Here is a 27,890-nt window from a genome sequence, read left to right on the forward strand (position 1 = left end):
TTAACCGCACTGACAGTTTCCAGAACATGCACACATTTTTCTCCCACCACTCAAAACCAGATATGCCCAGATTTAGAAAATCCGAATCTCTGGCTCCGGCTTCTTTCCTACTGGGCTTTAGGCACGGGCAACACTATTACTCACATTCACGCGTGTACACAGTCTGAACAGAGCAATTCAATCACAATGTCTCTGAAGAAAAGGTACAACAGAATGGTTTCAATAACACAGAGTTCCTACGCGAGGGGTTCTAGGAGATTCAACCTGACATAAGTGAGAGATTTACGAGGTGTAGATAGAAGGCCATTTTCTCACAGATAGACAGGCCTATCAATGTGATGCAGAGGCCTATCAATCACGGACTGAAAGGTTCTATTCCTGGATTCAACAGGTTTGATCAGTCTGAGGAGAACTCAACCTAGTGATGCGGTGAAAATAATAGGCCCAAGTAGGTATACCGAATTTCAACACTAAACTTCATTTGGCTGCCTTCATAACTCACTAAGACCTACGGTTATTTAGAAAATAAAATAGTGCACCGCTTTGCATTTATCAGTGCACATAACACTGCAGCAGAAGCTCATTTACAATGAATAAAGCCGTGCTAAACATCCGATTAAGGACTAGCCTGAGTCCGGTTAAATGGGTCCGTAGTACAGTAGTATCCTTTTCACACCAGTGCCAACCCCAGGCCATACTGGGCCGGCTCGGGCTCAGATATGTCCTTTTTACATTGTCCTTTCTATCGTGTAACTATGGCCCGTGGATGATGAACCAGAACTGGCACGGATCCACTTGGCTCAGTGTTGTGAAAATTGTTTCAGCCCCTCTTTCCAAATGATTACCAAAGGGTCTGGCCCTGTTCTCCACTTGCCATTATGCCTTGGGGACAGTAGAAACACTATCAGCTAGTTCCATCTGTTGCCTGCAGCAAGTGTAAAATTGAGCTGCTTGAAAGTTGTCTGATACTGATCTGTGGCACATTCATTTTAGTAATGCTAAGTATGTCACCATTTGTAATGGCTACATGGAATTTGTATGCCGTTATGCTGAGCGGAGCTGCAGCCAGAAAGTTAAACTGAGTGTGGCTGTCTGGGTAATAAACAGGCCTATCTATCTACTGTATCTATGGAGAGGGAACCATTTCCTTCTTTCAGGTGGGAAGCAGTGAGGAGAATAACAAAGTTTAGTTCATACTGGATTCACCGGAGATCTTGAGTTTCAACAAAACTATGCAATTCAAATGAAAGTGTTAACACCACATAAAAAAAATAGGCATCAGAGGTGACTATGGCCTGAGAACAATAACAGGTCTAGCCATCTGACACCCAACTGAAAAAAACAGGGATGGATTCAGCCAAAGCTGCCAGTCAAAGTGTAGGCTGTGTCTTAGAAAGCCCTCATAAAGAGACAGCAGTCAGAGTGCAGGAGAAGTCATTACTGAATGGAAAATGTCCATACTATCTCAGCTGATTACAGTTACTGCAGTTTCAAAACGGCAATCATTATATGAAATGTCTGCAAAGCAGAAAACATTATTTTGAAGAACGGCAATAATTAACACATTTTACATTTTTTTAACTGCATTTACATGTGTGCACAACGTATGTGTGGGAGTGTGAGTGAATAAGTGACTAATTGTGTGTGTGTGTGTGTGAAGGCTGTGATCTACACAAGTGATGTCTACTAATAGCACATTGATAAGAGGAAGCAGAGTTAATTTGTTTTTTTGTGGATATGGTATTGAATTTTTTTTCATTTTCTATTTCCATGCCCACAAACCATATACCATGCACCTTTTAATTTTGAAAAAAGCATTATTTAGCAGCCACATTTTTGCAAATAAAAAAAATGTGTGCGATTACTCACTGAAATAGAGAGGGTGTGACCTGCACGGTTGCATTCTGAATAAGATACTGGCGTAGTAACTGAAACACTGATGATCACACTCTGAACCGACACAGAGTCATTCAGTATGCATCCTAAAACCTCCTCTCACAGAAACACTCAAACCGAAAAAGCACAGGATTTATCCAGAGAGCAAAGTCATCTTCGGATAACAGCGTCGGCTAAAATACATTTGTTACTTTACGGCCAGATGTTAAAACCACATTAATTTTTAATCTGGGTTTGCTGAGAGAGAAAGGAAGTGAGGGAGAGTGAAAAAGCAAGTGACCCCGTGGGAGACCGGTAGAGGTGATGTGCGCGGGCTGATGGGTGAGGCGAGAGAGGCGGAGAAGGGATGCGGCTAGCTGTAGCCCCGCGGCCTCCTCGCCCGGCGCTCGGCCGTTGTGGTTGACAAGGATCAATAGATCGGGTCAATAGATCATTAGACAATCCCTGTGCTCTCCCAAAATAACATGGGATGAGAACGGCGATAAGGGAGAGGATCAATCCTGGACGGGCGTAGAGGCAGGCACCAGTCCCTGCAACCATGGTGACACTGTTTACTGTTAGGGCGCGGGGGTGGGCGGGGCTAGATGGGCCACAACGTGACCACGCCAAATCTCTTCAGCATGAGCTCATGAGTGCGTTTACTGTAGTGAGGCCAGGGCAGCGCTTGGCTGTCTCACTCGCTTCTCTAGGTGGGGCTCCCAGCCTGACCAGACTTTCAGGGTTTGGCCTGAGACTGGGAAGACTGGTGGCGGAGTCATATGGGATGAGGCTTGGAGTTTCTAAGGGCCGGGCGATGGTAGAAACAGGGAAAAAGTTACAGGTATTTTGGGGTACGAAAAGAGCTGTTGTCTCAACCAGGCTAACCTAACTTATCATTGGGAATGAACACAAACCTGTAAATGATGAACGTGCATCCCTTGAATCCTAAAACGAGTAATGTGTTTAATATCTCTTTTCATTCCGACAATACAGATGATCGCTGCTGCTTCTAGCTCGTTAACATCAGTGGCAGTGGAGCAAATGGCTTTAATGGACGGCATTATTCCATCTGCTTCAGGTCGACTGATGTGACAGGCTAAGGCCTGGGATAAACAAATACACTTCTGTCAAATGATTCAGATGTTGTCAAATAATCAAATGGTACATTTTGTCAAGCATTATTTTGTCAAAAGGATGATTTTAAAATGTAATCATTATCATGTCAGTATAATATTCAAACATAATCCATTTTCGTTGTGACACTGCCAAGTCTTTGTCAGTCAACTAGCTAAAATAGCTGCCTCTGAAAATGTATGGAAGGGTTTCTCAAACTGGGGTCAATGCCTAATGCAAGGATGCATCATTCAAATGAGGTTGTGAAAATATTTGCTTGGTACATAGAATCAGAGTTATAAGAGTAACCATCGTGAGATTCTAAATGCAGTTGCATTAAACAGAGTAGTTTCTGTTTTTCTTCCTACAAATGTGTCTTTCACAGATTAAGCAACAAAAGAGTATGACCCCATTCCAGATAGATAACAATCTCAAGAACACATATCTGCTGTTTCCTTTAAAACAGGAGAAAGGACTAGTGAGTTACTCAGATTGGGCGAAAAAGAACATCATCTTGTTTTCTAATGTTGTTTTCTAGGAGATTACACACCATTGTTGCCTGCTTTAAGCATTTAAAACCTTACTTCCTTTACCTTACTATCTGTTAAACCACTAAATGAAAAGATAAATATTAGTGACTGAATCCCTAATGAAAACTAATATATACAATAATTATTTAAAATATGATCACTGGACAGGAAACATTTAGCAACCCCTGATCTAAAGGGCCATGGTCGTGCCCATGTCACCTCCCCCAAACACCACAAACAACTTTCTACACAAATCACAGAAACATCAAATGCCTGCCCAAGAACCGGACACAGGTTAGCTTTCTTTTCTTTTCGATAGTCGGCAAAGAGACTTGCAGCATCCTCCCAGCCCCTGTGACCACAAAACAGCCTGTCCTTCCAGTTCAAAACGTGGGGGGCTGGTATTAAAAACAACAGAGCAGGGGGGTTCCCTGCGTCCCACCTGACTCCGCCGTGGGCCTTTCCTGTGTCGAGGCCGACCATGCAGGGGGACGGAGGGAGAGCCACACGGCGTCCACGGGCGCGTGAGGAGCAGGTGACTCCTTAAATAGGGAGCGTACGTCGGTACCCGGTGGACATCTGTTTGCACAGGTGGGCTCCCTCCAATGTGATTAAGATAGACAATACACTCTCCTGAGAGCCTGAGCGCACTGTTATGCAATGCAGCTCTGTGTTGATAGGAGCAGCACCGCGTGAGACGCCCGGAACAGTTGGAATGTTTTAGGCCAGATGGAAATGACAGAGAAGGAGAGAGAGAGAGAGAAGAGGAGAGCAAGAGAGTGTGTGGTGAAGGCGGGATTAAACGATTAATGTTCGTATAGCGTAAGGCCTCCTCATTGCAAACGACTCTTGAAAGAAACATCATTTCTTTTTAAGAACTGCGGGATTATTCCACAGGATGCCCATCATATTCACTTTTTGATTTCAAAATCTGAGAAAGATCACGTGAAAGGATAAGAACCCTGCACACAGGGAAACATGGATGTCTCTAAATACCACAACAATCAATCTGAAAACCTTATGGAGATGCAGCCCTGTAGACACAGGCCCACTCTGAAAACAGTGCTTCCTTTCAACCCCTGACAAAAGCCTATAGGATATAGGTGGGTAGTGGTTTTGGCAGGAGAACTGTTGCTAACTGTGGTACCCAATGCTACAATGTGAGGTTGCTCCCATGGCAACGAGGATATTGCTTTTCTTTGCTCACTCCACCAGGCCACTTCATGCTTTAATGTAAAGCGACAAGTTGCCAGAATTGATTTGGGTGTTAAAAAAGTATTGAAAATTACTTAAAGAAAAAAATATGATGAAATAAATGGAAAAGCAATTTTCATTTATTTCTTTTTGCTCTTCCAAACACATAAATCAGTGGTTTGGAGAACTTTCCCCCATTTGGAGTGGTCCCACTCCAAGAGTAGTACGAGGCGGTGACAAGAAAAATATTTAATGAACGAGAAAGCAATTTCATTTCACAGCAGACAGAAGAGGGGGGGGGGGAGTCTTGGATAAAAGCAGCTCACCCAAAAAGCCTAAAATATATCTCTAGAAAAAGGACCAGATAGGTTTAACAACAAATAGTCCTATAAGTTGGTACTTATCTATTGGAGTGACCCTGCAACTTCCTGCAACATTATGTTATTAAGCTTAGTTAAATTCTCCTTTCTTCCTAAGACATGTGAACTCCATAAGACCGACATCCACAGCTTTATAAGACGCCTGATTTAACCAAATGACTAATGGATCAAAGGCATCAGCCCACTACTCACCAAACTAGCAATTCTGGGGCTATGTGTAGGCGTGTAACAGGTCTATAACTGTGCTTATTGGCTTAGCCCATTAGTTACTATTAATAATATTGTATCTGTTCCGGGCATTATTCTGTCATGACAGTGAATGCCTTTGCTTCCTCAAAATGTTTAGTGGAAATATGTCAAGTATGCTTGCCCTGGACAGACGTTAATTTATTCATTCATTCATTCCCCTGTTGTGAATGTATAATATAAGTAAACAAAGCATCTGTTAACACGCCTCAGTATGACATGAAAGAATCAGGTAGCAAACAGTCTATTCCCTTTTTAAAGGTTGGCTTAAGGCAAAAATTGTAAAACTAAGTTGTTTCCAGGCGATGGCTGGGAATACTCAAGAATCACATCATCACAATACTAATGCCTTTATATGTACTGTTATACAACAGTGTGTTTTCACTGCAATTCGATGGTCTAGATATTGTCTGGCCATATGTCTGCTGCTGAGAGTCAGGAGAGAGTAATGGCAATGTTCGTTTGATCAGTCCTGGACATTACAGTGCTGAAAACTAACTGGCTCACTATATTATGGCTAAAAGGTTATATATATCCTTTATTTAACCAGGAAAGCCCATTGAGATTAAAAATCTCTTTTGCAAGGGAGACCTGGCCAAGATAGGCAGCTGAACCACATCACATCATTACATACATACAAAGACACAACAAAACACATAAAGACAAACAAACCAATAAAAACAATTCGAAAGCCAATTTTGCACTTACAAGGAAATCACAATTAAAAACATTGACATGTGAGGGAGTTCAACTCAAAACACCTCATTCTTATCTTAAAAACACTCAAAGGAATCAATTTATTGAGTTTTAAGTTATTCTGCAGCAAATTCCATGTAAAGGGAGCAGAATAAACAAAGGCCTTTTTACCCAGCTCAGTACTTACATGTGGGACAGAAAGCAAGACAACAGCCTGAGAACGGAGAGAATAATGACCAGCACTTTTTTTCATAAGAAGTGAACATAAATAGGATGGAAGCACACCAAGAATAGCCTTATATATAAATGTGTACCAATGATTATGGTTATCATCTATCCCTACCATCCAATCGGATAGTAGCAGTGACATCATTAATCAGTCATAGTATTAGCTTAACGCAAGACTACTTATTAACCTCAGCTAGACTATAGCGTATAGCTAAGAAAAACTAGCTAATGCATAAAATATACCACAGAAGTTACTGGCCAGGTTGAGGCAGTGAGATCCACTTGTCCAACACATTTTTTCTTGACTTTACAGATATTATCACAGAGTGATAGATATTATCACATAGTAAGTGATGCATGTTGTATGAATATTTTATAAAAACATAAAGGATGCCACATTGCATGTTTTAAACATAAAACAAACCAAACTCCTATGACTTTAATTTGGTCTGGAATAAAAACAAAACAGTGGGTTCACAGGCTTGGAGTGGAGAATCCCTGCAGTACCACATACTCAGTTATTCACAACACAACAGCCTTGTCCATTTCTTCATCATAGCTTAGTAATGATCAAGCTAATGATTTCTGACACACCTGTCGGAGCATCATGATGGCGTTTCAACATAACATTACTGAAGGAAAAGCAATTGTGAACTTAATTTTAACAATTACTGAATGTTTACCTAACACAGAATGTGGGATTAGTTGGGGATGTTGGTCTTCTATAAAGGGGTTCATCAGGAACTTCCTTGTAATTTGACTCTGTCCTTAATTAAACCAGGACAAGAACAATTAATGAACTAGAAACATATTTTTCTGATCTGGAACAAAAACAACAAAACTCACTCTGCTTAGAATAGATGTTGTCAAAATAGAACCGTAGAATATAATGATTCGCTCAGAGACAGGGCAGAATAGATAATTAATTGAAATTGAAAAAAATAAAATGTTAATGGGGCAAAACCTAGTCATATTTTCACTATGCAACTCTGAACCAGTTAGAGATGTTCTAAAATTATGTATATATATTAAAGCACAGAGTGGATTGTTAACCCTTTGGGAATCAATGCAGATTGGGTTTTTTACTCTATCTTTCATCGTTTTAAAACTGCATTTAATCAAGACGCCATAGCATAATATTTTTCACAACAGAAGGAATCACTAGAGAACCCAATTTGAGAAACGTAGAGGTACTAACAGAGATGAAAAAGGGCTAGGTCCAGAATTGTAAGTTCCTGTCTCCGTGTATTAATTCCTTTATTATTCAAAAAGTAAAGCAACATCCAACTAAACAATTCACTATGCACCAAGACAATGAAGTTGGTGGTCCTTCTCTGTCCAACTTTAGGTTTCACCTTTGACCTTCTGTGCTACTCCCTCTGTCAACATGATTTGATCCAAATGCTTTAATCTCCTGGAGACCGACAGAGGAGTTTGGCATGACCAAACGCACAGATTTCCAGACCTCGTCTATTCTGCTTCTCTGTCATTAGAATGTGCCAAGTCCCATCTCTGACCAAAGTTCCAGCTCTGTCACAACCATCCTGGTCTTTCCTGTGGAATCCCCTGTTCATAGTCATATATGCACTGTTAGGCAAAGGGCTTGACCACTGAACTTCATACCGTATGGTTAGTTACCTACACACCTTAACCAGTAAAAAATGTGTTGATAAAATAACTATCTACTGATCAAATTTGTTAGGATACCATTTAAGAAACGACTGATTTAATACACAGGAAACCTTGCCCTTTATTTAAAGAAGCTTGTAACCTCTCGTCTGTCTGTGTTTTATATGTAATCCAGTTGCCGTGCTCTCTTGTGAACATATGTGCTGGAAGTTTCCTGGGCTGGAGACATTTTGGAGAGAGGTACATTCATTCATATCTGACTTACTTGATACCCGCATACCTTGTTGGCTCCAACTGTTACTACTATAATTCACCACTTCATTACAGCAGGGACGTTTATTGTTTCCAGGTTTGACAGCAGCTAACACGTCATCGGCACTAGGGGCCTATTCACACTACAAGAGATTAACAAGTCTTTTTGCACGATATTACGTTGGTGATACAAAATAATACAGCATGTAGACCTGGGAAATTCTATTTGTTTCCTGTCACCTTTAACAAGAGATACCGCGATCCGATCAATGCAGTGTGAATATGTTGCATCAACAAATGTGTATTGTACTAGATCTGAGTTTCGATGTCAAAGGGGTGAATGGAACAGTGTATGTATTATGTGGATAACTCTTCTTAATGTCAATAGGCCATGAGTGTTTGGGCTACGGCCCATTGGATCCACACTTTGACAAGTACAATCACCATACAATATCAATACAAAAGTGTTAAATCGTTTCACTATGATTTTGTAACACAGACCTACCGTCAATGTACAAAAAGATGGATGAAAAGAGTGCCGAATGCTGAAGAGACTGTTGAAGGAGGGTTGTTGCAGCTTGGGTGAGCGATTGTGCATAGATTTTTACATAAAATTTATTTTTCTTAACACGCTTTCTTAGCATATACTTATGATTTGAAATGGTATTATGTACATGAATAACCATTCCTTGTACCATTTGTTCTGGTCAGTGCTTCTTTGAATATAAATTACAACTTTATCATAAATAAATAGAGCTGCACTGGGCATAAACGATCACAACATCTACTTGACAAAAAACTGTTACTGTATTCTCGTGGATGTTAAGAAACCAGAAAATGTTTTATGCTGTTGCGGCTGCAAATTTCGACGTTACCCCTCATTGACACATAAGCAGTGAAATCGCTTGCTTTTCTGCTAGTGACAAAGGGAGGCAGCTGACATCGTCCCTCCTTTGCTCTTTTGACCAGTTACTTACTTTAAGCTGTTCAAGGAAAAAAGTCTGTCTCAACATAAGCAAAACAGAGTAGTAAAGTAATCTCCATTCATTAAAATGAAAGACGACGCATGGGATTTGAGTGGAATTCTCTGCTTTGGCCTACTGGCGATTGAACAGAACCATGACAGCCCCTGCAGAAACGATTTATTAACAAAGGGTGTGTGCCATTGATTTTTAAAGTACAGCTAGCAAGTACAGTAGCCGGTATTTCGTTTTCAGTTGATAGTAAAAGCTAGCACTACTAAATATGTATTATGTATTAACAGATCGAGGGTAACTGTAGGTCCGAGACTGAGCAATCCTTGACCACGTTATATTGTTTCTTAAGCGGCATGCCGTTGTTTGAAAGCGGAAGCGCTCTATTGCTAGCCATTCAAAAAAGGCTTCCCGCCGCGCTCCTTGAAGCGGATCGGCAGACAGCAAAAATAGAGCAGTGTTAATTTTTTTAATCGCGGAAAACCAATTGGAATGCTTGTAGGAGGTACTACAATATTGAATGGTCCATAACTTAACCAACACTTCTGACGAACAGCTATTTTACTAGTACAAGAACTGGGGAAGAAATCGATAACGTCTCACTCAACTTCTATCGAGAGAATATATGAAACAATATAGCGTAGTAAAGGATTGGACCTATAGTTACCCTCGATCAATTAATATGTATTTAGTAGTGCTAGCCATTGCTATCATCCAAAACTAGGTAGTAGCTACCGCCTACAGTAGATTTTGTTTTTAAAACAACCGGCATGCACCCATTTTCGTTAATGAACCGTTTCTGTTTGGCTGTTCTCTTGAATTGCTGGTAGGCTATAGCAGAGAAATCTGCTCTAATCCCGTGTTTTTTTTTTTACTTTGTTCCATTTTAATGAAAGGAGATTACTACTGTTTTGTTTATGTTGGGACAATGTCAGCTGCCTCCCGTTGTCACTAGCGTAACGGCAAGCGATTTCACCGCTTGTGTGTGAATTAAGGGTTATATTGTCTCAACAGACCTTGAGTGTGAGGTTATATATTTCCTCTTGTTCTTGTACTAGTAAAATTTGCTGTTCGTCCTTAATGTTTGTTTAGGTTATGGACTATTCAGTACTGTAGTACCTCCTCCAAGCTTTCCTATTGCTTTTCCGGTGTGCTCTGATTGGCTTTCCGCGACTGAGAAGGAAAAAGATTGAACACTGCACTGTTTTTCCCGTCTGCCATTACGCCATGGCCAGCGCTGCCATCCCGCTGCAACGAGGCGTTAAGCCTTTTTTCAATGGCTAGCAATGGAGCTCTTCCGCTTTCAACGACTGCATGCCGCTTATGTGTGAACGGGGGTTAGAATAATTTCTGTGTTGCCTCGTGTTTCCAAACATCCTTGCTCTTGGATAGCAATAATGATGTTGAGGCGAGTATATTAACTCAGGATATATGTTTGGTGTTGTCCATATTTTATGCTGTGAAATTTTGGTAATATATTTCAGATGACAATAGCAACCTTGTGGTAATTGAACTGTGGCACTCGAATGGTTGCTCAGTCTTGTGGAAAGCATTGCAGTATTTAGCGATATAGTTGGCTAACTAGATGGATGTTTTCGCACATTTATTTTGATTTCATTCATAAATGGAAACTGACATGGCTAACAAGACAACTAATTGTGAAGTAACCAGCTGTCACTTTTACTCACCAGCCAAGATTCGAGGCAGTATTGTGCTTAGCAGACGACGTTGTCACTTGATCATGACGATGTCCTGAATCTGCCAAAAAGATGTCCCACATACCTTCATTTATCTATAAAAAGTAATACGTCTTCAGATGTGTGTGCCTTATGCTTACTTTATGATCATATTCAGGGCCGACCGTTGTCATAAGCGGCGTAAGCGGTTGCTTAGGGCCCCCGACCGCCCCGGGCCGCTTGGGGAGAGGGAGCCCCCAATTTTTGCTTAGGGCCCCCAAAAGGCTAGGACTGGCACAGATCATATTAACTGTGCTGAACTAGAAAGATTGCTGGCTCAATCGCATCAATAAGAATCACAGTGTTTTGTTTTATGCAAACTTAGATGTTCATTCTTGTTTCTAGCGATGTCAGTCATAGAAACGAACCCTAGTCCTTGCTGAAGCTAGCTATCTGGTTCGTCTATGAGCCTACTACAGAAATTGTGTACAGACAAATGGGAGCTGTGCTCGCAGAGGGATGGGGGAGGAATATTTTTCTATATTACAAGTGAATACACCTTGGGGGAAAACAAGTTCTATTATTCCAAGTTACATGAATGTGGTGTCAAATTAGTGTGCTCTTTAAAACAATGTTAACTTGTAATTGTAATTTGTTCTTGATTTTTGTTCTATTTCTTTTTGTTTGAAATGTATTATTTATTTTGAGAATTCTCAGTAATCTACAGCATCTTTCTACTGGGGTCTAAGGGGATAAAGTTGTTTAAGGGAAATGTAATGGTAAATCCTTTTACCCAATTTTTCCTTCAACATATTAACAAGGTGACACTTAGTTTAAACTGGTCTTCCACATTTACTGGATTGGTTCAACAATATAGAACAGAATCTCCCTCCTACATTTCTTTCATCTCGTCAACACCACATAGTGGGTGATCGTGGTCTTTGTAACGCCTGCTATGTTAGCTAACGAAACCAGGCAAAAGGGATTTTTTCTTCGTATCCTGGAATATGAGCAAATTCCATTCAGAAAATCTACAGCCTTGAAAATCTGCCACATCCAATCCTGGAACATGAACACATCTCGCTCGGCCAGTAACATCCTGTGACTTGAACATCTAACACAGTCATACTGTATAACTCTGTTCTGGGGACCACAGACTGCTCCATGGCTTTGCTCCACTAGTCTGCCCTCTCCAATCTGCTCTCTCCCCCCTCCATCTCTTGGCAACATGTCTCAGCGAGTGGTATGACTCTTTCAAACACTCCATGTGAAATGTATATATTTGTGAGAACGCGCGGCACGCAGAACGTTAGCCTGGCCCAGCCGATGGCAGACAGATGGTTCTCAGGAAGGCAGTGTGAGATCACAGAAAAGCCTCCTCTCTAACTCCTCCATCCTCCTCCTCCTCCGTTCATCATGAGGAGCATCAGTAATGGGGCACCGGGAGGCCTACGGAAAAGGACAAATCCCTAATGGAGATTTCCGCGGCTCTAACAAGTGTATCAAAGTGGTGCATCGTTCGGAGCATGAAACAACTACACATCTCGGAGAAAGCCCCAGAGCCCAGGATGACTAGCTAGCTCAGCCAGCAGCCTGTGGAATGGCATCTACGCTCAGTTTGTTGTTCCCTCGCTCTACTCCATGCTCCTCTTTACCCAGTCCTCCTCTCTCCTTTTCTCTCTCCTCACCCTCTCTCCCTCTCTCCACTTTTCCCCTCTCTCACGCTTACAATCTCTTTCCAAGCAATTGTCTGAGTAGATAACTTATTGATTGGGGGAAAAAATTACCAAACTTGGACTGTGATATGTAAAATGTCTTACCTGGCAATGTTAAGAGAATGAATTGTCAGTCACTCTGGATAAAAGCTAAATTACTAATATGCTGATGCAACCGTCAGTCCCGGCAGAACCAGTAAGTGAGGGGCGGGACTGATGACATGCAAATGAGTGTTGTAAGGGCCCTGTGTGGAAATAGTTTAAATCCATAATTGGCTTTGACGGAGTGTGTCGCTCGTAAAACATTGCCACCGCAGATGAACTGATACAAGTTAAAAGGCCAACAGAGCTCAATTTACAAAGCAAGCCAGGCTGCACTGCTGATGGGAGGTTGCAAGCACAGAGCAGAGACTGACAGAAAGCAAAAGACTGGGTTTTCCTTTTCTTTTTTCTACATTATTTCATGTCTTTATTTGGCATGCGTCTGCTTTACGGTCTTAACTGTCCCTGGTGTCTCAGTGGAGTCCTGAGGTCAAACAGAGTGCAGAGAGGAGTTTTTGTATTACAACGCTCACATGGGGGCGGGGGTGGGGGGGGGGCAAGTTCAGCACCACCTGATTCGTTATACAGCTTAAACTGCAGTTTAACATCAGTCTGACGGACTGACTTGAGAAGCAGATGAGAGACGGACAGACAGACAGACAGACCTGGTGGTCCGTGACGCGAAATGAGATCTGTTCCAAAAGTGTGAGGTGTGTACAGCGTGTCTGGCAGCTGAAGTCCCACGCGTTATTTTGAAGCGCTCGGTCTAGGTAGCTGCCGATCCGGCGTGAAGAACCCAGTCAAGACTCAGTGGTGATGACAGAGTGGGAAGGCACGGCTGAATGACTGCACATCCAACCAACTGCTCAGGGATTTTCATCTTGGCGTAAGGTCAGATGAAAGGGGTATTTATCAAGATGTCATTGTGTTACCGAGATAAAGCTTTCTTTGTCTATTCTATTCCTGTGCCTGACCTTTTTTGGGGGCAATGCGGAAGCCAAATGTGCCCGTGAAGCGTAGGGGGAATGGTGTCTGTTCTGTGTTTGACACACCGGTCACAGATTGCAGAGTTGGCATGGCGCAGCGGGCATAGGCCGCAGACCTGGTCTCTGTCCTCTTTGCCTGACCTTGGTGACTCCACGCCAGAGAGCTCTGTCGTTATCGGGCCCGCAGACTGGCCCCCGAAAAGCAACCACAGCATGGATGCCGGCCTGGGCAGACGACAACCCAGACAAATAGATAAACGCGTGGAAATGGATGCAAATAAATGGGCGAACGAGGGAATAACAACAACGGGCGGGAAGATATGAGAGGCTGGCAGTGGTCCACACAGAGACAGCTGGCATCGACATCCTCCACAAACCTGGCAAAGGCAACAAGATGGGAGTGCTCTCCGAAGAGATGGGGAGGGAGAGAGAGAGAGAGAGAGAGTGCGCGAGCGAATGTGGGAGAGACAGCGCAAGGGGGTGGGTGGGTGAGTGAGATTGGACGGGGGGATGGTTGGGGGCAAAAGAGCGGGAGACAAAGAGGACTGAGAGAGGGAGAGACTGCGAGTGAAGACATGGCGGGGGGGGGTAAGAGATAACGTGTCTAGTCTCCAGACTCCTGTGCTAATTAACACAGTTCCATACAACGTTCTGCCTGCCTGTGGAGCCAGCAGGCAGACCGGCCCCGGACACTGTCAGGGAGGAGGGGGCCCAGTCAGCAGTGACACTCAGGTTATGGAAAAAAGGAAGATCGCCAGGAGAGGAAAGAGACAGGGGTGACGAGAGGGTGTGTGTGCGGGAGGTGGGGGGTGGGGGTTGTGGCCTCCTTTGGAGGTGAGACTGTGTCCCTGTATCCAGTCGATTTGGCGAATGGAAGGATGAAGACGGATGGGTGTGGAGAGCAGGGGCCCTCAGGGACTCGATCCGAGGGGGAGAGAAGGGAGAGGCGGGCCAAATGAGCCAGCGCCGCTTCAGTCACAACACTACACACACAAATCTTGGTTCTGACTCATTACCTCAACTGGACCATGAATCAGCCAGTAGACAGAAGACAACGGGAGACAGATCGAAGGCCAGCGGATTCAAGGAGCCACACAAAGAGCTGTTTATTGGGTTAAATCTGTTGATGTTATTCCCCACTGCCATTCATGCTTAAACTATTTGCAGTGTAAATTGTGTATAAATAACCTTTTGACCAAGTCACCGGCTATTATACGACCACGCGGGGCAATCATCGGATCCGATGGTGCCCATGAGATGGCTGCCCATACCAACACGGATCTTCCACCAGATTTAACAGTTGGCCGCAGATCTTGTGGGCTGAAGGCAGCCTTTGCCTTTCTCCAAACGTTAACCAGTCCAGTTGGAGAAACGGGGTGAAAGATTACTCAACAGACCATAAAACGTTTTACCAATGCTCAGGGGTCCTGGTTTTGTGCTCCTTATACCCAGATATTCGTCATTGTGTGTTGGCCTTGGATATAAGTGGTTTGCGAATGGCAGCCCTGCCATAAATTCCAGCTTTGTGCAGCTCACGACTGCCAGCTTTCGCCAAGACTGGGTCACAGAGGGGCCGATTCAATTCCGTGGTCATTTTTGAGGCTGTGCTTTTGGGTCATTGAGCAACTGTCCAGTTAAATGTCTTTCTATCCTTGTCAGTCAGCTTTGTCACCTGCGACCACTGTTCCTCTTTGATGATGCAATTTATTCATGTTCGGCATATGCTGTCATGATTTTTGAGACTGTTCCCCATGATACATTGAATAGTTTAGCAGGTTTTTTTTTTACCCGGAATTCAGGCACCGACTAGGCTATTTTGGCTCTTTGGAACTCTGTTAGTTCCCTCATGTTGCTTTGAAAATTCAAATGTCAAAGCACTAATTATCAGACCTGTTTTATGGCTGACACCTAAGTGCTGCAAATTAGCAATCAACAAAATGTGACCTCTGCGTTTGTAATTGTGATTCAGTTACTTCCAAGTCCTTTTCCATGTGGTGTTTGTTTTTTCCCTTTGTCCCCCCCCTGTATTTTCCCACTTGCTTTGACAATGTAAGTTCAAAACTTGGGCTGTACCCATAGAGATAGAAAGAGGCCTCATCTGTTTATCTATGTCATTATAATGTCAGTTTCGGTATGAGCAGCGCCATTGAAGCCATCTCCGTGATGGTCAATTTGAGAATAATGGATTTGCCTATCCCTCCTGATGAGCTGGTTAGAGTTTTCATCAGGTGGGAATCAGCCAATGAAATTGGAAGTCTCACCCATTGGACTGTGTTAAAATATAGGATGTTTTCATTGTCCATGGTAGAACACATTTCCCCCGAGTCCCCTACCCCTCTCTATGTGTAAGCAATAAGGATGTGGTATATGGCCAATATACCATGGCTAAGAGTTGTTCTTAGTCACGACACATCACTGAGTGCCTGGACACAGAGCTTAGCTGTGGTATATTGGCAATAGAACCCAAACTCCCAAGATATATTATTGTGCTCATAAACCGGTTTTGTGATGTGATGTCATACCACAGCTATCAGCCAATAAGCATGCGGGATTCAAACCACCCGTTTCATGCCTCTATATATACACAGACATATTCACACATAAAGAACATGGTGTTGTATAAAAATAACACTGCTCCCAAACAAGTGAAAAAAAGCATTTGTTTAATTTGAACTAATACCCACACCTGTGAGTCACATCATCCCGGTGAGAAATAAAACGAGAAAGCATGCGCCCAAGAGGCAAAGACCAGCAGAAACTAGATAGAAATCCATACATTGAGTGGAAACAGAGAATGAACTGACAAAGTTTTGGGGTCTAAAGGGGCTTTTATTTGGATGCACTACTTCTACAGCCAAAGATAAAGCAACGCTCCACGCCGAGTAACCCCACCCGGAAATGACTAACTCAGAGAAAACTACATGCTGCCATCTGAGACCAGCACACCTCCACACATCACAGCCAGACGTCTGACAGAACTCATCTCGGGCAGTATGTTCTGAAGCGTTTAAATGCATGGAGAGAGATTATTGGCGTGTGGGGGGAAGAAGCAGCTGGATTTGCATAGCGGTGGGAGGTGTGCAGGTAGCGTGAAGTTACACCGCGCCACACACCCGAGGCTTAGCGCTCCTCATTTCAGACACCCCGGGTGAGAAGAGCACCAGCCGCCGCTTCCCTTCCACAACAGACACAGGCAAGCCACAGGAACCCCCCCGGATCACTGCTAAAATGTGACCCAATTAATCTCAGACTTCAGATTTCGACACGAAAGAACCGCGAGAGAGAGAGTGAAAGAGAGAGAGAGAGAGATAGATATACATTTTACATTTCACTACATCTTACATTTGACTTTCTGCAAAGGGGGGGAAAAATGCAATTACACGGGACTGAGTATGACAGCGGCACGGCCCTCTCAGCCTTTCTGGTGAGCGTGGCGACGCCGCGTTTGTGCCCCATGGCAACGTGCTCTCTGTCTACGTTAATGGCCACTTGTTCTCCCTTCTGCCAGACGGTGGTTCTGGTGAGGGGAGTGGTGGTGGCTGGGGGACGGGGATGGGGGGCTGATGCGTTCTCTCTCTCTGCTGATGGAAAATAACACAACTCTACAGGGACGTCAAAACAACTGCTCTCCATTTCCTGTACTGATTGCAGCCTGATACAAAATGCAAGCGTCAGGGCACACACACTCACACACATTGACGCACTCCAAGCAAAACAACACATCATCTTCCTCAGACTGAAGTGCTTTGTTGATAAATGGTTTCGGGGGAAAGGCCTGTGTTCGGCTCTCAGGCTTGTGGTCTATCCACCTGTCCTTGACCAGGAACACACCCAACAAGGTCTCATGTCCCCATACAACAGGCTGGGGAGGTCACCACCAACTCCCACAGGTAGAAATCTACATTAGTCTGGAATTTGGGTTTTTTAAACCAGTGACTCATGAATCAGGAACCTCGTCAATGAGTCTTTGGTTCTTGTTTTACATCTGGTCTGGAGCTGCACAGAACTGACCGTCAATGACGCTCACTAACAGGCCCGCAAGTGAAAATAACTCATCTGGTATCTTATCTAAGTCCATTATGAAGCTCTGGGTACCTACAGGGGGAGTGGACAGTGTGGGGTGGCGGGGGGGGGGGGGGCACAAAAGGTACATGAGCGAGTCAGGAGAGTGGAGCGAAAGAGCGAGAGAGGACACACATCTGGTTCCATTCAGAATGCCTGGAATTCCTCGCCTGGCTGTTTCATATTACCCTCTCAGCCCGGGCTGTGAATGCCCAGGAGAGCGTAACAACCGCACCCCTACACACACAAAGCCAGCCCTTTTAAACAGAACCGTGAAGGTGGACGTCGAAGCGTGTGCTGGGTTTGGGGGGGGGGGTGGGGTTAAGAGAGGCAGGAGTACCCAAGAGGACATTCCTGAGGTGGTTTAGTAAGCCCCCCCCCCCCACCCGTGCTGAGTGTGGAGTGGTTTACAGAGGAGAAACGGGATGTGTGCCAGAGGAGCCGGGAGCAGGACCTTTGTCTGACATCCCTCCCTGATGATGTCTACTGGGGGAACCCCCCATAGGAGGGAAGGGTCACATCCCCGGAGCTCCAGGAACACACAGGCCAGAGACATGACACGAGACAGACACGATCCCTCCTGAAGACCCTATGCTGCTAGTTGATGACGCGACGGACGCCCACTTGAATGTGTGGGGTAAATGAACGGTGCATGTTTGACTTGAAAGCAATGGGTAAATTATGTTGGATGTTTGACTTGAACGTACTGGGTAAATGATGTCCTTGAAAAAGTAGAAGGACTTTGCCAAGTCAAACATCCAGTAAACTGTTATTCCTTAACACCACAGCCCTTTCTGTTTTAGACGCTCTCCCTACCCCGCGTTGTCTACAAACAAGACGACAGTCTTCAGCATTAGTTCCCCAGGAGATGGAGTGTGATTCAATCGTCGGGCTGCAAGGATTGAAGATCGGAGACAATATGCCCCGGCCCCATTACCCTCCGCCACGGAGCTGCGGTTCCTGCCGCCGACCGGCGAGAAGCGCTTAGCCCAGCCCGATCTAATGGGCTGCAATATCGTTTTACACCATGTTCCAGCTCTCCTTACTACCTTCAAACATAACTCTGTCACAAAGCACAATAAAAACAGATATATTTCTTTATTACTTGGCCGCTCTGTATCACTGTATCTGCTCTCTCACAAAGGGAAGTAATATCAGTAGAAACCCAGTCCTGTACAGCCCTGGTTGAGAGCGGCAGACCCCGAGTCGTTATTACCTTGAGCTGTCGTCTGTTCCCTGTGCCATTCACTCAGGGCGTAATGGATGTTTTATTATAACCAAATGAATACAATATCTTCCCATAAATAGCCTACTTAAAAAGTCATTTTCTCTGCCTGCAATATGTTTGAATGTCCATCACACCCGGGGCGTGGAGGTGCCACATGTTTAATTCAAAGCCAGCGCAATTTACAATTTACACTCTCTGCACAGTGAAACACTGACTGTGGGTTTTGTCCTCACTCCGTATTGCTTCCTTCTACCCACCTTACCTTCAACTGTCGCCGTTTAGAAAACCATTTACGTATGCAGGAACAGAATGCATGGGATAACATACAGTGTATCTGAGAGAACTGGGGGTTTATAAAGGGCTAGCCATGGTGTGGCGGAGGGCGCTCAGAGGTGAAGAGACTGAATACCGTCATTGGAATGCAATGGGGCAACTCTTGAGAAAGCATTCCAGCCAGAATGTGATCTAGCCAAAACCTAATAGTGTATCTACTGTAGATGTGAATCTGACATGAGTGAACACCTTGGGGTGTGTGTGTGTGTGTGTAGCGGGAAATCCAATCTCTTACACAGAAGAGCAGAGACAAGGCAGATATGCTCTGGTTCTAAAATAACCCTGGAGGTATCCATGAATGAAATGACAGGATTACAGGGGTATTAGAAGACCCACTGAGATGGCTGATAATGATGTTTATGGATAGGCGTCACACCGCTACGAGGAAAAGAGTCAAACTGTTTGACTAATGAAAATATGGACAAGCTTTTCAGAGTCGCCAAGCAGAAAATTCTAAACTGTGGAGTGGGTCTACATTGCCTAGTAGGCCAACCGGCGATGTGCTGAGCCCGGGCACTGACGCTGACGTGAAAAGCTGACATAAACGCCAAGATATAAAGCCTTTAAAATATATGCGTGAATGCCTCTCGAAATGGGGGCAGTAAACATAAACCCTGATATCCCAGCTAAGGATGGGATTATTGTTGTGTCAACAACCCCCACAGATAATAGTAATTACTGTCCTCTCTGCAGCGCCATCAGACTGAAGCAACGACTAAGCTAGCTGACAGCCGGGTCCTAATTACCAAGAACCGCCAATTACTGGCTCCATTTCATTATTTATATAGCTAGCTAGCTCCACACCAAATAAAAAGAGACTTTTCTGACTCCAAGCACTGATATCGGCGGCAGCTGTGCCAAACGTGTCTGCAGGACCTGCTGAATCCCCCTGGCCTGGGAATTCATTCAGGCAGTGTCTGTAAAATACCCAATGTCCCAACAGCAAGCTAGCTGTATTTCCCTCATGGCCATGATTCGGTATTCACTAACTGTTTGCTACACCAAGTGCCGAGAGTCATTTTTGTAGTTGCATGAAAACACAGCAGAAGAACAGGGATATCTGTAGGGGTATGTCCTTACTTCCTGTAGCGCTCAATTACTTCCTGTAGTTGTCGAGCAGGAAGGGCACAATCATATCCCCTCTTGGTCCGCTCTCTTGTTCATTCAGGCCTCTCAGGGGTGGACACCGTAAAGAAGTGCTGAAAGAAAAGACATGAGAAAAAAGACATTGTTACAGACAACGGATCCATTGTGTCTCACAGACAGAAACAGAGTATCTGCAGAATGTTCATATCTAAACACACTGCATGTGACTGGCCAGGATCTGCTCGAATGTGAACCATTCTAACCATTCTTCTACTGCCAAAACCATAACGCCTCTGAAAACAACCCCCCCCCCCCCCCCATCTGGTGAGTAAACACTCACTCAGTTACTGCAGATGTTTCCCATCACCCACTGCTGCCAAGCGACGCCCAGTCAGTGGACTGCTTGTGCTTGGGAGAGGAGGGTGAGGAGAGGAAAGAGAGAGAAAGGAGGATAGACCTGGGGACGGAGGACATTCTGCTGCTCGTGCTCCAGTGAATGCAAAAACTTGGCAGATCAGTGAAATTTTTACGTCTCTAGACTTGACACACAGAAATGTTGAGAGTCTGGTCTGGAGTCTATCACTCGCCCCACGCCCGTCGCTCCTCTTAAAGTCGCTAGGCCTGGCTGGCTGTTTAGCTTATGTTCCCATAAAGCCTGACATCCACATTTCTCAGCCTCGGGGTGCAGATGGCAGATTAGCTCAGTCGGCAGCGATGCGGTGAGCGACGGTCTTCTCTGGAGGCACGGGCCCACCATCATTTGAAAGATATCCAACTATGTCACCCTGAACAATGCGTTGCCATCTCCTTACAAAATACTCCTATATCCTGGATCATAATGCTCTATGAGCAGAGCCAAGGTGCTATAGAAAACTACTGAATGTAAGTGTATTTGGAAGATCCCTGACTAACAGAAAAGTGAATCCAATCCTCCGAAATTACAGCAATCAGATTCTGGGTCCTAATCACAACTGTCCTATCGAAGCAAAACTGAACCAGGTTTGTGTTGCTTCTGTTAATGCATGCTTTGATTGTGCCTCTCTCAGTGGAGATCTTTAAACAGTTCCTCTTTACAGCACTGGCACCAACACAAACAACCACTGCACATGAGCAGCCGCTCAGCGCTCACTCAGCATAAGATCATGTTGTAAGAGCGCTATCTGTGCTCTTAGAGGAGCGATACAGCATGTGTACTAAAGCTCCACGGCCAGGAAGCTCCAAAGCGCTTAGCGTTTAGATGACAGTTGCGAGAGGCAGGCCTTGTTTGCAGGGGCTTCAGTGGAGTGTCTGCGGCCCGGAGGCCGGATCTGTTCCAACCGTGCTCTGGCACGAGAAACAGTCCAGTCAGCCTTGACAGCTTGGATCCTCACAGGGGGTGCTGGGGTACTGGAGGGTTGGTTTACCATGTTGAGGTTTGGGAGCGGAAGAAAGGGGGGGGGGGGGGGGTGTAGGAGGGGAGGTTGATGGGTATTGAGGAATTAGGTGTTATTTTTATTATTTCTGTACCCTAAGGGGTTGGCATCCACCAGAGTTGCATGAGCCAAATCTAAAAAATGGTTCTGATGATGTCCGGAGCGCTGGTCTGTATGCTCTCTGGGTGGACGTATGTATCATTCAGCTAGACCTTGAGTGCTACAGAAGCAATATTACCGACTTTGATTTGACCCATTCCAAGGATGCTATGCCTTTAAAGAAAAGATACCTGACTTTAATAATACAAAAGGTGAGAATGTATTCACTCACCAATGTAAGACGGTCTGACTAAGAGCGCCTGCAATGTAAATTCATTTTTTATTATTTTACATTATAATACAGCCTTAAGAGGAATAAGATAAAAACAGTGTAGTTAATTAAACAAACTGTGTTTTTCAAACTGATGGATTGCATTGCAATCCCATCTGTCTTCAGATTGGACAATAAATTCAGCAAGACAGCTGTGCTTCCTTAAGAAAGATTACATGAAATGTCTGAATAGCCCCAAGGACGCATAGGGACTGCTTGTTATTTGTCTGCAGACCATCGCTGCAATTCAATCCCAACTTCCTATAGATCACGGTCATTTAAATGAGGATGATCAGAGTGATTCTCTGTGACAAATGAGATATTCACACTCATCTTTGCAGCTGCCTACTTATTCTGAGTCATTCTGAATATTATAAAGAGAACTTTTGATGTTTCTAGTGTTTCGCTCTTGATGATTATCCTGAATCAACTTCAAAAGTGTCAGAGGGATGCATCGCCGGGGGCATCAGCCTAAACAAATGCAATGGACTTTTTAAAAATCGTTTTACATACAATTTCCCCTACAAATAGAATGTGCCTGAAAAATTTAAATATGTTTAGGTTTCTATTCAAATAGTGTGTGAAACTTACTTTAAAGTCTTCTTTAATATTCAATTTTTTTGAGTGTTGGACCAAATAAGTCATCCTCAATAAGAAATAAGTGTAACAGACTGTCATGAAAGCCTGTCATAAAATGTCACATGTCACTGGAAATGTGTAAAGAACATAATGTCAAGCTAATTGACAGAGCAAGCTTTCCAATCTTTGTCTAAACCATGTCATAACGTCACGGTAATTGATACAACCAGCTCTCCATTATGAACGTGCCAGAGAAAGGGACGAGGTTACCCTCTCTCATCTCCAGGGGGTACCACCCCTGATTCACCAGGCACAACTAGAGAAAAACATTTTGATCTTTCATTTTGCTTCCGTGCACTCTAATTCATTCATCCCCCGAGCGCCTCTTTGCTCAGGGGCTCAGCCGAGGCAAAGCCCAGGGGGGACATGATTGACACATCCTAAACCACGTGGCGAACCCCAGACCTTGTCACTAGCATGCTATTGACATGATCATGCAGAAACAAGCGTAGCGAGTGCTGAATAACAGGAGCAGCAATGCGCATTTATATGTGAAACCCTTTTGAGTCACAGACGTGGTCTCAGCACACAGAGCCGGCCCCCCACCCCTCCGTCATTCCAACACATGCATCCCAGCCACCTGAGGCATCCACGTGACATTTCAACAGAACCATTATTTTGTCTGGAATTAACTCCAGAAGGGATCGGGGCTGGTGAACGTGCGATGGATGGTGGAAAAGAAGCGGAGCACAGGACGTCTTGCATAAACAAACAGCAGATTATGGATGCAGTGTATTGGGTAAAGGGCTGCCGTCTGGTTCCTAAAACCCTGGACAGATGGACAGCCAGTCAGTGTTGACTCCCAATTAAGGAACCCACACCGAGACCTAGACTGTTTGTGGTTCCGTGGCTTTGCCGATGATGTCACAGCGGAACACAGTCAGGTTTGCAGAGGCGTCAACAGGGTTTGGGCTCCTGACACTCATGATAACATCGATAGGTTGCGTGACAACATGAATTATGGCAGGTGTAGTGGTTAAACACTGTGGAGGTACAGGAGAAGAGCAAAGACGCTTGATGTATTGCACAACACAACACCAGTAAAGGATTATGGACTAGATTTACTGCTTTATAGCCGCTGGTAAAAAAAAAAAAAAAAGAACCAGACAAAGTTTTAATGGCCTTAGTTTAGACAGCGCTGAATCTTCCTACAGCTGGCCAAGAGTTGTCAGATAGCCTAATTAGACCATTGTTCTTTGTAAGACGGCAATGTTATATTTAATCCTGTAATGTACTCCTGGAAAACGGTTGTTCATTGGTGTGACCTAAGCTACCGCAGCTTCACACTCGGCCGGTAGGGTTGTATGTCCGACCGGTGCATGGAAATTGCGGAGGACAGGTCATCCATTAGTATTCCTTCAAGAGTGGTGGTGGCCCATTTCCCATTGTCTCCCTCGAGCCTACATCCTTAGCACCGTGCCTTTAGCTGACAGCCAAACAATGGGAGCCAGAACTGCCTTTAATGAGGCTCAGCTAATTATGGCACCCTCTATCTTCTCTGCATCCCTCTGTCCGTCCCTCCCCGTCCCCCACAAGGCAGTACAGTATGGCGGCAAGGCTCAGCAGCTAGCTGTCAGGTGGCCGTGGGAGAAGCGGAGCTGGAAGTTGGTTTCTCCTGGACACTGTCCAACAGGACCATGGAAATTGCCCAAATCGCACCGTGGCAAGTGAGGGGGAAGAGAGAGTGTGAGAAAGTCTAAAGAATGAGAGGGAGAAGGAGAGAAAAAATGAAGGGTGATAAAGTATTAAAACAGAAAGTGTTATGGAGACATTTTTATTTATAGGCACAGATTAATAGCACTAACAAGAAATAGTGTACTGTAGCTAACTAGCTAGAAATGGAGTGAAAGTAGGAAGGTTAATGAGAGAAACAAGTCGGGGATGGCTAATGAAAGGGAGATAAAGTAGGGGAGGGCCTCTATGTTTCGGAGCTCACTAGAGACGACGGCGGGCAGACAGAGGTGTTGAGATCGTCTTGGCTGTTCTCTGCTGGAGCGGAACAGAGCATTGGGGTGCAGAGGCAAAGTGGGCCCTCGCTGGACACTTCAATCACAGGCAACAGGAGCCGCGGTGCAAAACTTGGCCAATTAGCTGCACACTGACGCTGACCCCCAGCATCATTAAGTAACCGGTCGAACAGCAAAAGCAGTCTGAGGGGAAAACACGCTGTCAAGTCGACACGCAGACCCTCTCTTCTCACACGCACACACACTCTCCCCATCCCCAGTGGGGATATACGCCCAGCAGTGGTGACCAGAGGGGCAGTCTCTCCTCTCTCACGACGCCTGCCTCAGTGACGGTAACAGGTGTCGGTGGCCGCCAGCCACACAATTAACAGACAACAGAGTCAGCTCTCGCCTGGATAGGCAGGGGGAGTCGTGGGAGAGGAGGTGAGGGGCTTACCAGGTCTGACTGGTGCGCATCCCTCCGGGGAAGAGAGATTTCTACTTCTCTTTTTATCCTAAATCTTCCCAACCCACTCGGCGGAGTTGACATAAGCGGCGCAGAGCAGGTCAAAAGCTGAAACACAGCGACGGTCGATGAAGCCCACCGGTGGTGAAGCCAGCACAACTTACCAGGCAGCCGTGATGGTCTGGGGGGAGTTGGGGTGGATAATTGTATGTAAAACAAAACGCGAAACAGGGAAAACAAGCGTTTTCCATTGCCAAATTTAAAGCGGCGGGATCGTCTGAAGAGGTCAGAGACAGCGTTTGACAAACCTTGACAGCACAGGTGTGTATGTGTGTGAGTGGGTGTATCTACATAAAAAGAGACTGTTTAACATCAGACCTGTGATGGGAACCTGGCTAGCGTGTATCTACTCCCTGGCAGGTTGGGGTCGGCCGTTTCTCCCCCCTCACATTACGGACTTCGATCTGTCTAAAGTAGTGTTTGTGCGCTGGCCACGATCGTAGAAATCACTGCTGTCAAAGCCTGGCCATGCTTGGGTGGAGAAGAGATACCGCTTTTATTTAAAACAAGCCAAGGGTATAGATCAATGGTCCATTTGAGCCCTAAATGGAGGGAAAGTTCACAAACATAGTGAAGATGATGAGATGGGAAAGCGGGCGTGGGGAGGGTTAGCCAGAGAGGGGAGAGAGCGGCTGCCATCTAGCTCATCTGGGTGCTAGTGGCTTATTGATCTGTGAGACACAAAGATCAGGGCCATTCATCACAGGCCTCTCTCAGACGCTTAGATAACTCCTCTGATAGGGCCTCTGCTGAGCAGCTGCAACCCACTGCATCCATTACTCCCCTCAACACAGCTCAACGATGGAATGAAGCTGGGCTCAAGGGCTGGGGCTGAAGCCGGGATATAGGGCTGCCGTGTGGTCCAGGGCTCGGCTGAAGCTGTGGTCCAGGGCTCGGCTGAAGCTGTGGTTCAGGGCTCGGCTGAAGCTGGGGTCTAGGGCTTGGCTAAATCGGGAGTCTAGGGCTTGCACACAGACAGGTCTTATCTAAATGAAGACTATTCAACTGTTGGGAGCCTGCTGTTTTTCGGTTCTACCCGATTAATAATTAAATTTCACCTACCTGATGCCCCAGGTCGAAATCAGTCCCTGATTAGCAGGGGAAAATGGAAGACGCAGAATAACTGGCTTCAAGGTGAAGTTTACATTGAGGGCTCTACAGAGATTGGAAAGAGCCCTTTTAGAGGGGAGAAACAGATTCAGGCTCTATTGTTTCCATTATTTGGCCAAATGGCATCAGCAAAGCTGTTTCGCAGCAGATAGTATACAGTAACAGCCGGCACCGAAAATTCCTCAAGTGGATGTGAGTGTGTGCGCATGTTGCCAATGTAAACGCACACACTCAGATTCTGACAAAAAAAGTATTTCTCTCAGCTGCGTTTCCACCTCAGGAACTATACCCAGGAACTAGGAACCTTTCCAGGAACTCGCTGCGTTTCCACAGCATCAACCAGGGTCTAGAACCAGCAACTGCATTTTACCCCCAAAACAGTCCCTGCTCCGGAGGTAGGACTTTCCCAGAGTACCAGAACGTTTGGGGTGAGGCTTACGGTGATGAACATTTCTGATTGGTCAAGTAGTAGTAGAGTTTACTCGCTAACATTTTCAACCGCCATTTTTAAATGTCTGCAGCCGTCCTCAGCGTAGCAAAGGAGTTAATTGTGCTTACAAACAGAATAACTTTTTTTATGGAGAAGAAATCGAACGACAGATGGACCGACGACAAAGTGCAGGCCTTATTGTGTTTATGCTGAGGACCACAAGGTAAATCACAATGTTTCGCATGATGCATGTTAAATTCTTTAACGTTATGTTTTGGAAAAGTCATGATATTTGATTTCTATACTAGTCATGTTATTGTTAGCCATGCTAGTGTTCCTCTAGACAAAAACTAACGTTAGCTACAGTTACATCTTGTTAGCCTAGCTAACGTCCCCCTATTCAGCCACCAAAAATGTATTTTTTATAGTGATGTATGGAGGTAAATACTTAAAAAATGTAATGTATGGAAATTTAGGTTGCAAATCGTGATATTCGACTTGCGCAACAGACCAGACATCATCGTGTAGACTATTATCAGTGACCTGTCTTTTTTTCTTTCTTCACCAGAAGGCAAAAGAGGTAGCTAAAACTTTCTAGTAAGTAAAACTGTGATCAGGCATTTGTAACACAAAGGGGAAATAAAATGTTACTGAACAAAATAGTAAGGCAGCCGATAAGAGTATGGTGGCTGATAATACGGGTTGTGTTTTTTTTGTTGCCACGTCACTAACTAACTAGCTGGAAATAGTAATATTTCCACTGGAATTTCAGAAATGATAAATAATGACATTCCTCGAGTCTCACCCCTCATTCACACGTTAGTGGCATGCCGTTGTTGAAAGCAGAAGTGCTCCATTGGCAGCACTGGCCATGGCGGAAAGGCAGACCGCAAAAAATAGAGCCGTGTTCTATTTTCCTTTCTTCTCCGGCACGGAAAGCCAATAGGAATGCACGTAGGAGGTACTACAATAACCAACACATCGAACGAACAGCAAATTTGACTAGTACCAGAACTGGAGGTTTTATGTTAGGCCCGCCTTTTCCTTGAACGCAATAGGCTACTTTTCCCAGCCTAAAGTAAATAACTGATTGGTCAAAACAGCAAAGGCGGGACGATGTCAGCTCCCTTACGTTGTCACTATCGGAACGGCAAGCGATTTCACCGCTTGTGTGTGAATGAAGGGTCAGGGGGAAGAAATTATGTACATTAA

At 44.7% G+C, this 27,890-nt stretch overlaps 1 protein-coding gene across 1 annotated transcript in view; it reads right to left on the minus strand.

Annotated features, from left to right (window-relative positions):
* Positions 1–27,890, minus strand: part of plxnb2b (plexin b2b) — a 125,563-nt gene that overhangs the window by 54,453 nt on the left and 43,220 nt on the right. The window contains exon 2 of the mRNA XM_010864830.4: positions 20,240–20,358. The gene's annotated coding sequence lies outside the window, so the exon portion shown is untranslated. The remainder of the gene's footprint in view (positions 1–20,239; positions 20,359–27,890) is intronic.

Source organism: Esox lucius, chromosome 19 (assembly GCF_011004845.1).
Source record: "Esox lucius isolate fEsoLuc1 chromosome 19, fEsoLuc1.pri, whole genome shotgun sequence".
NCBI lineage: Eukaryota > Metazoa > Chordata > Actinopteri > Esociformes > Esocidae > Esox > Esox lucius.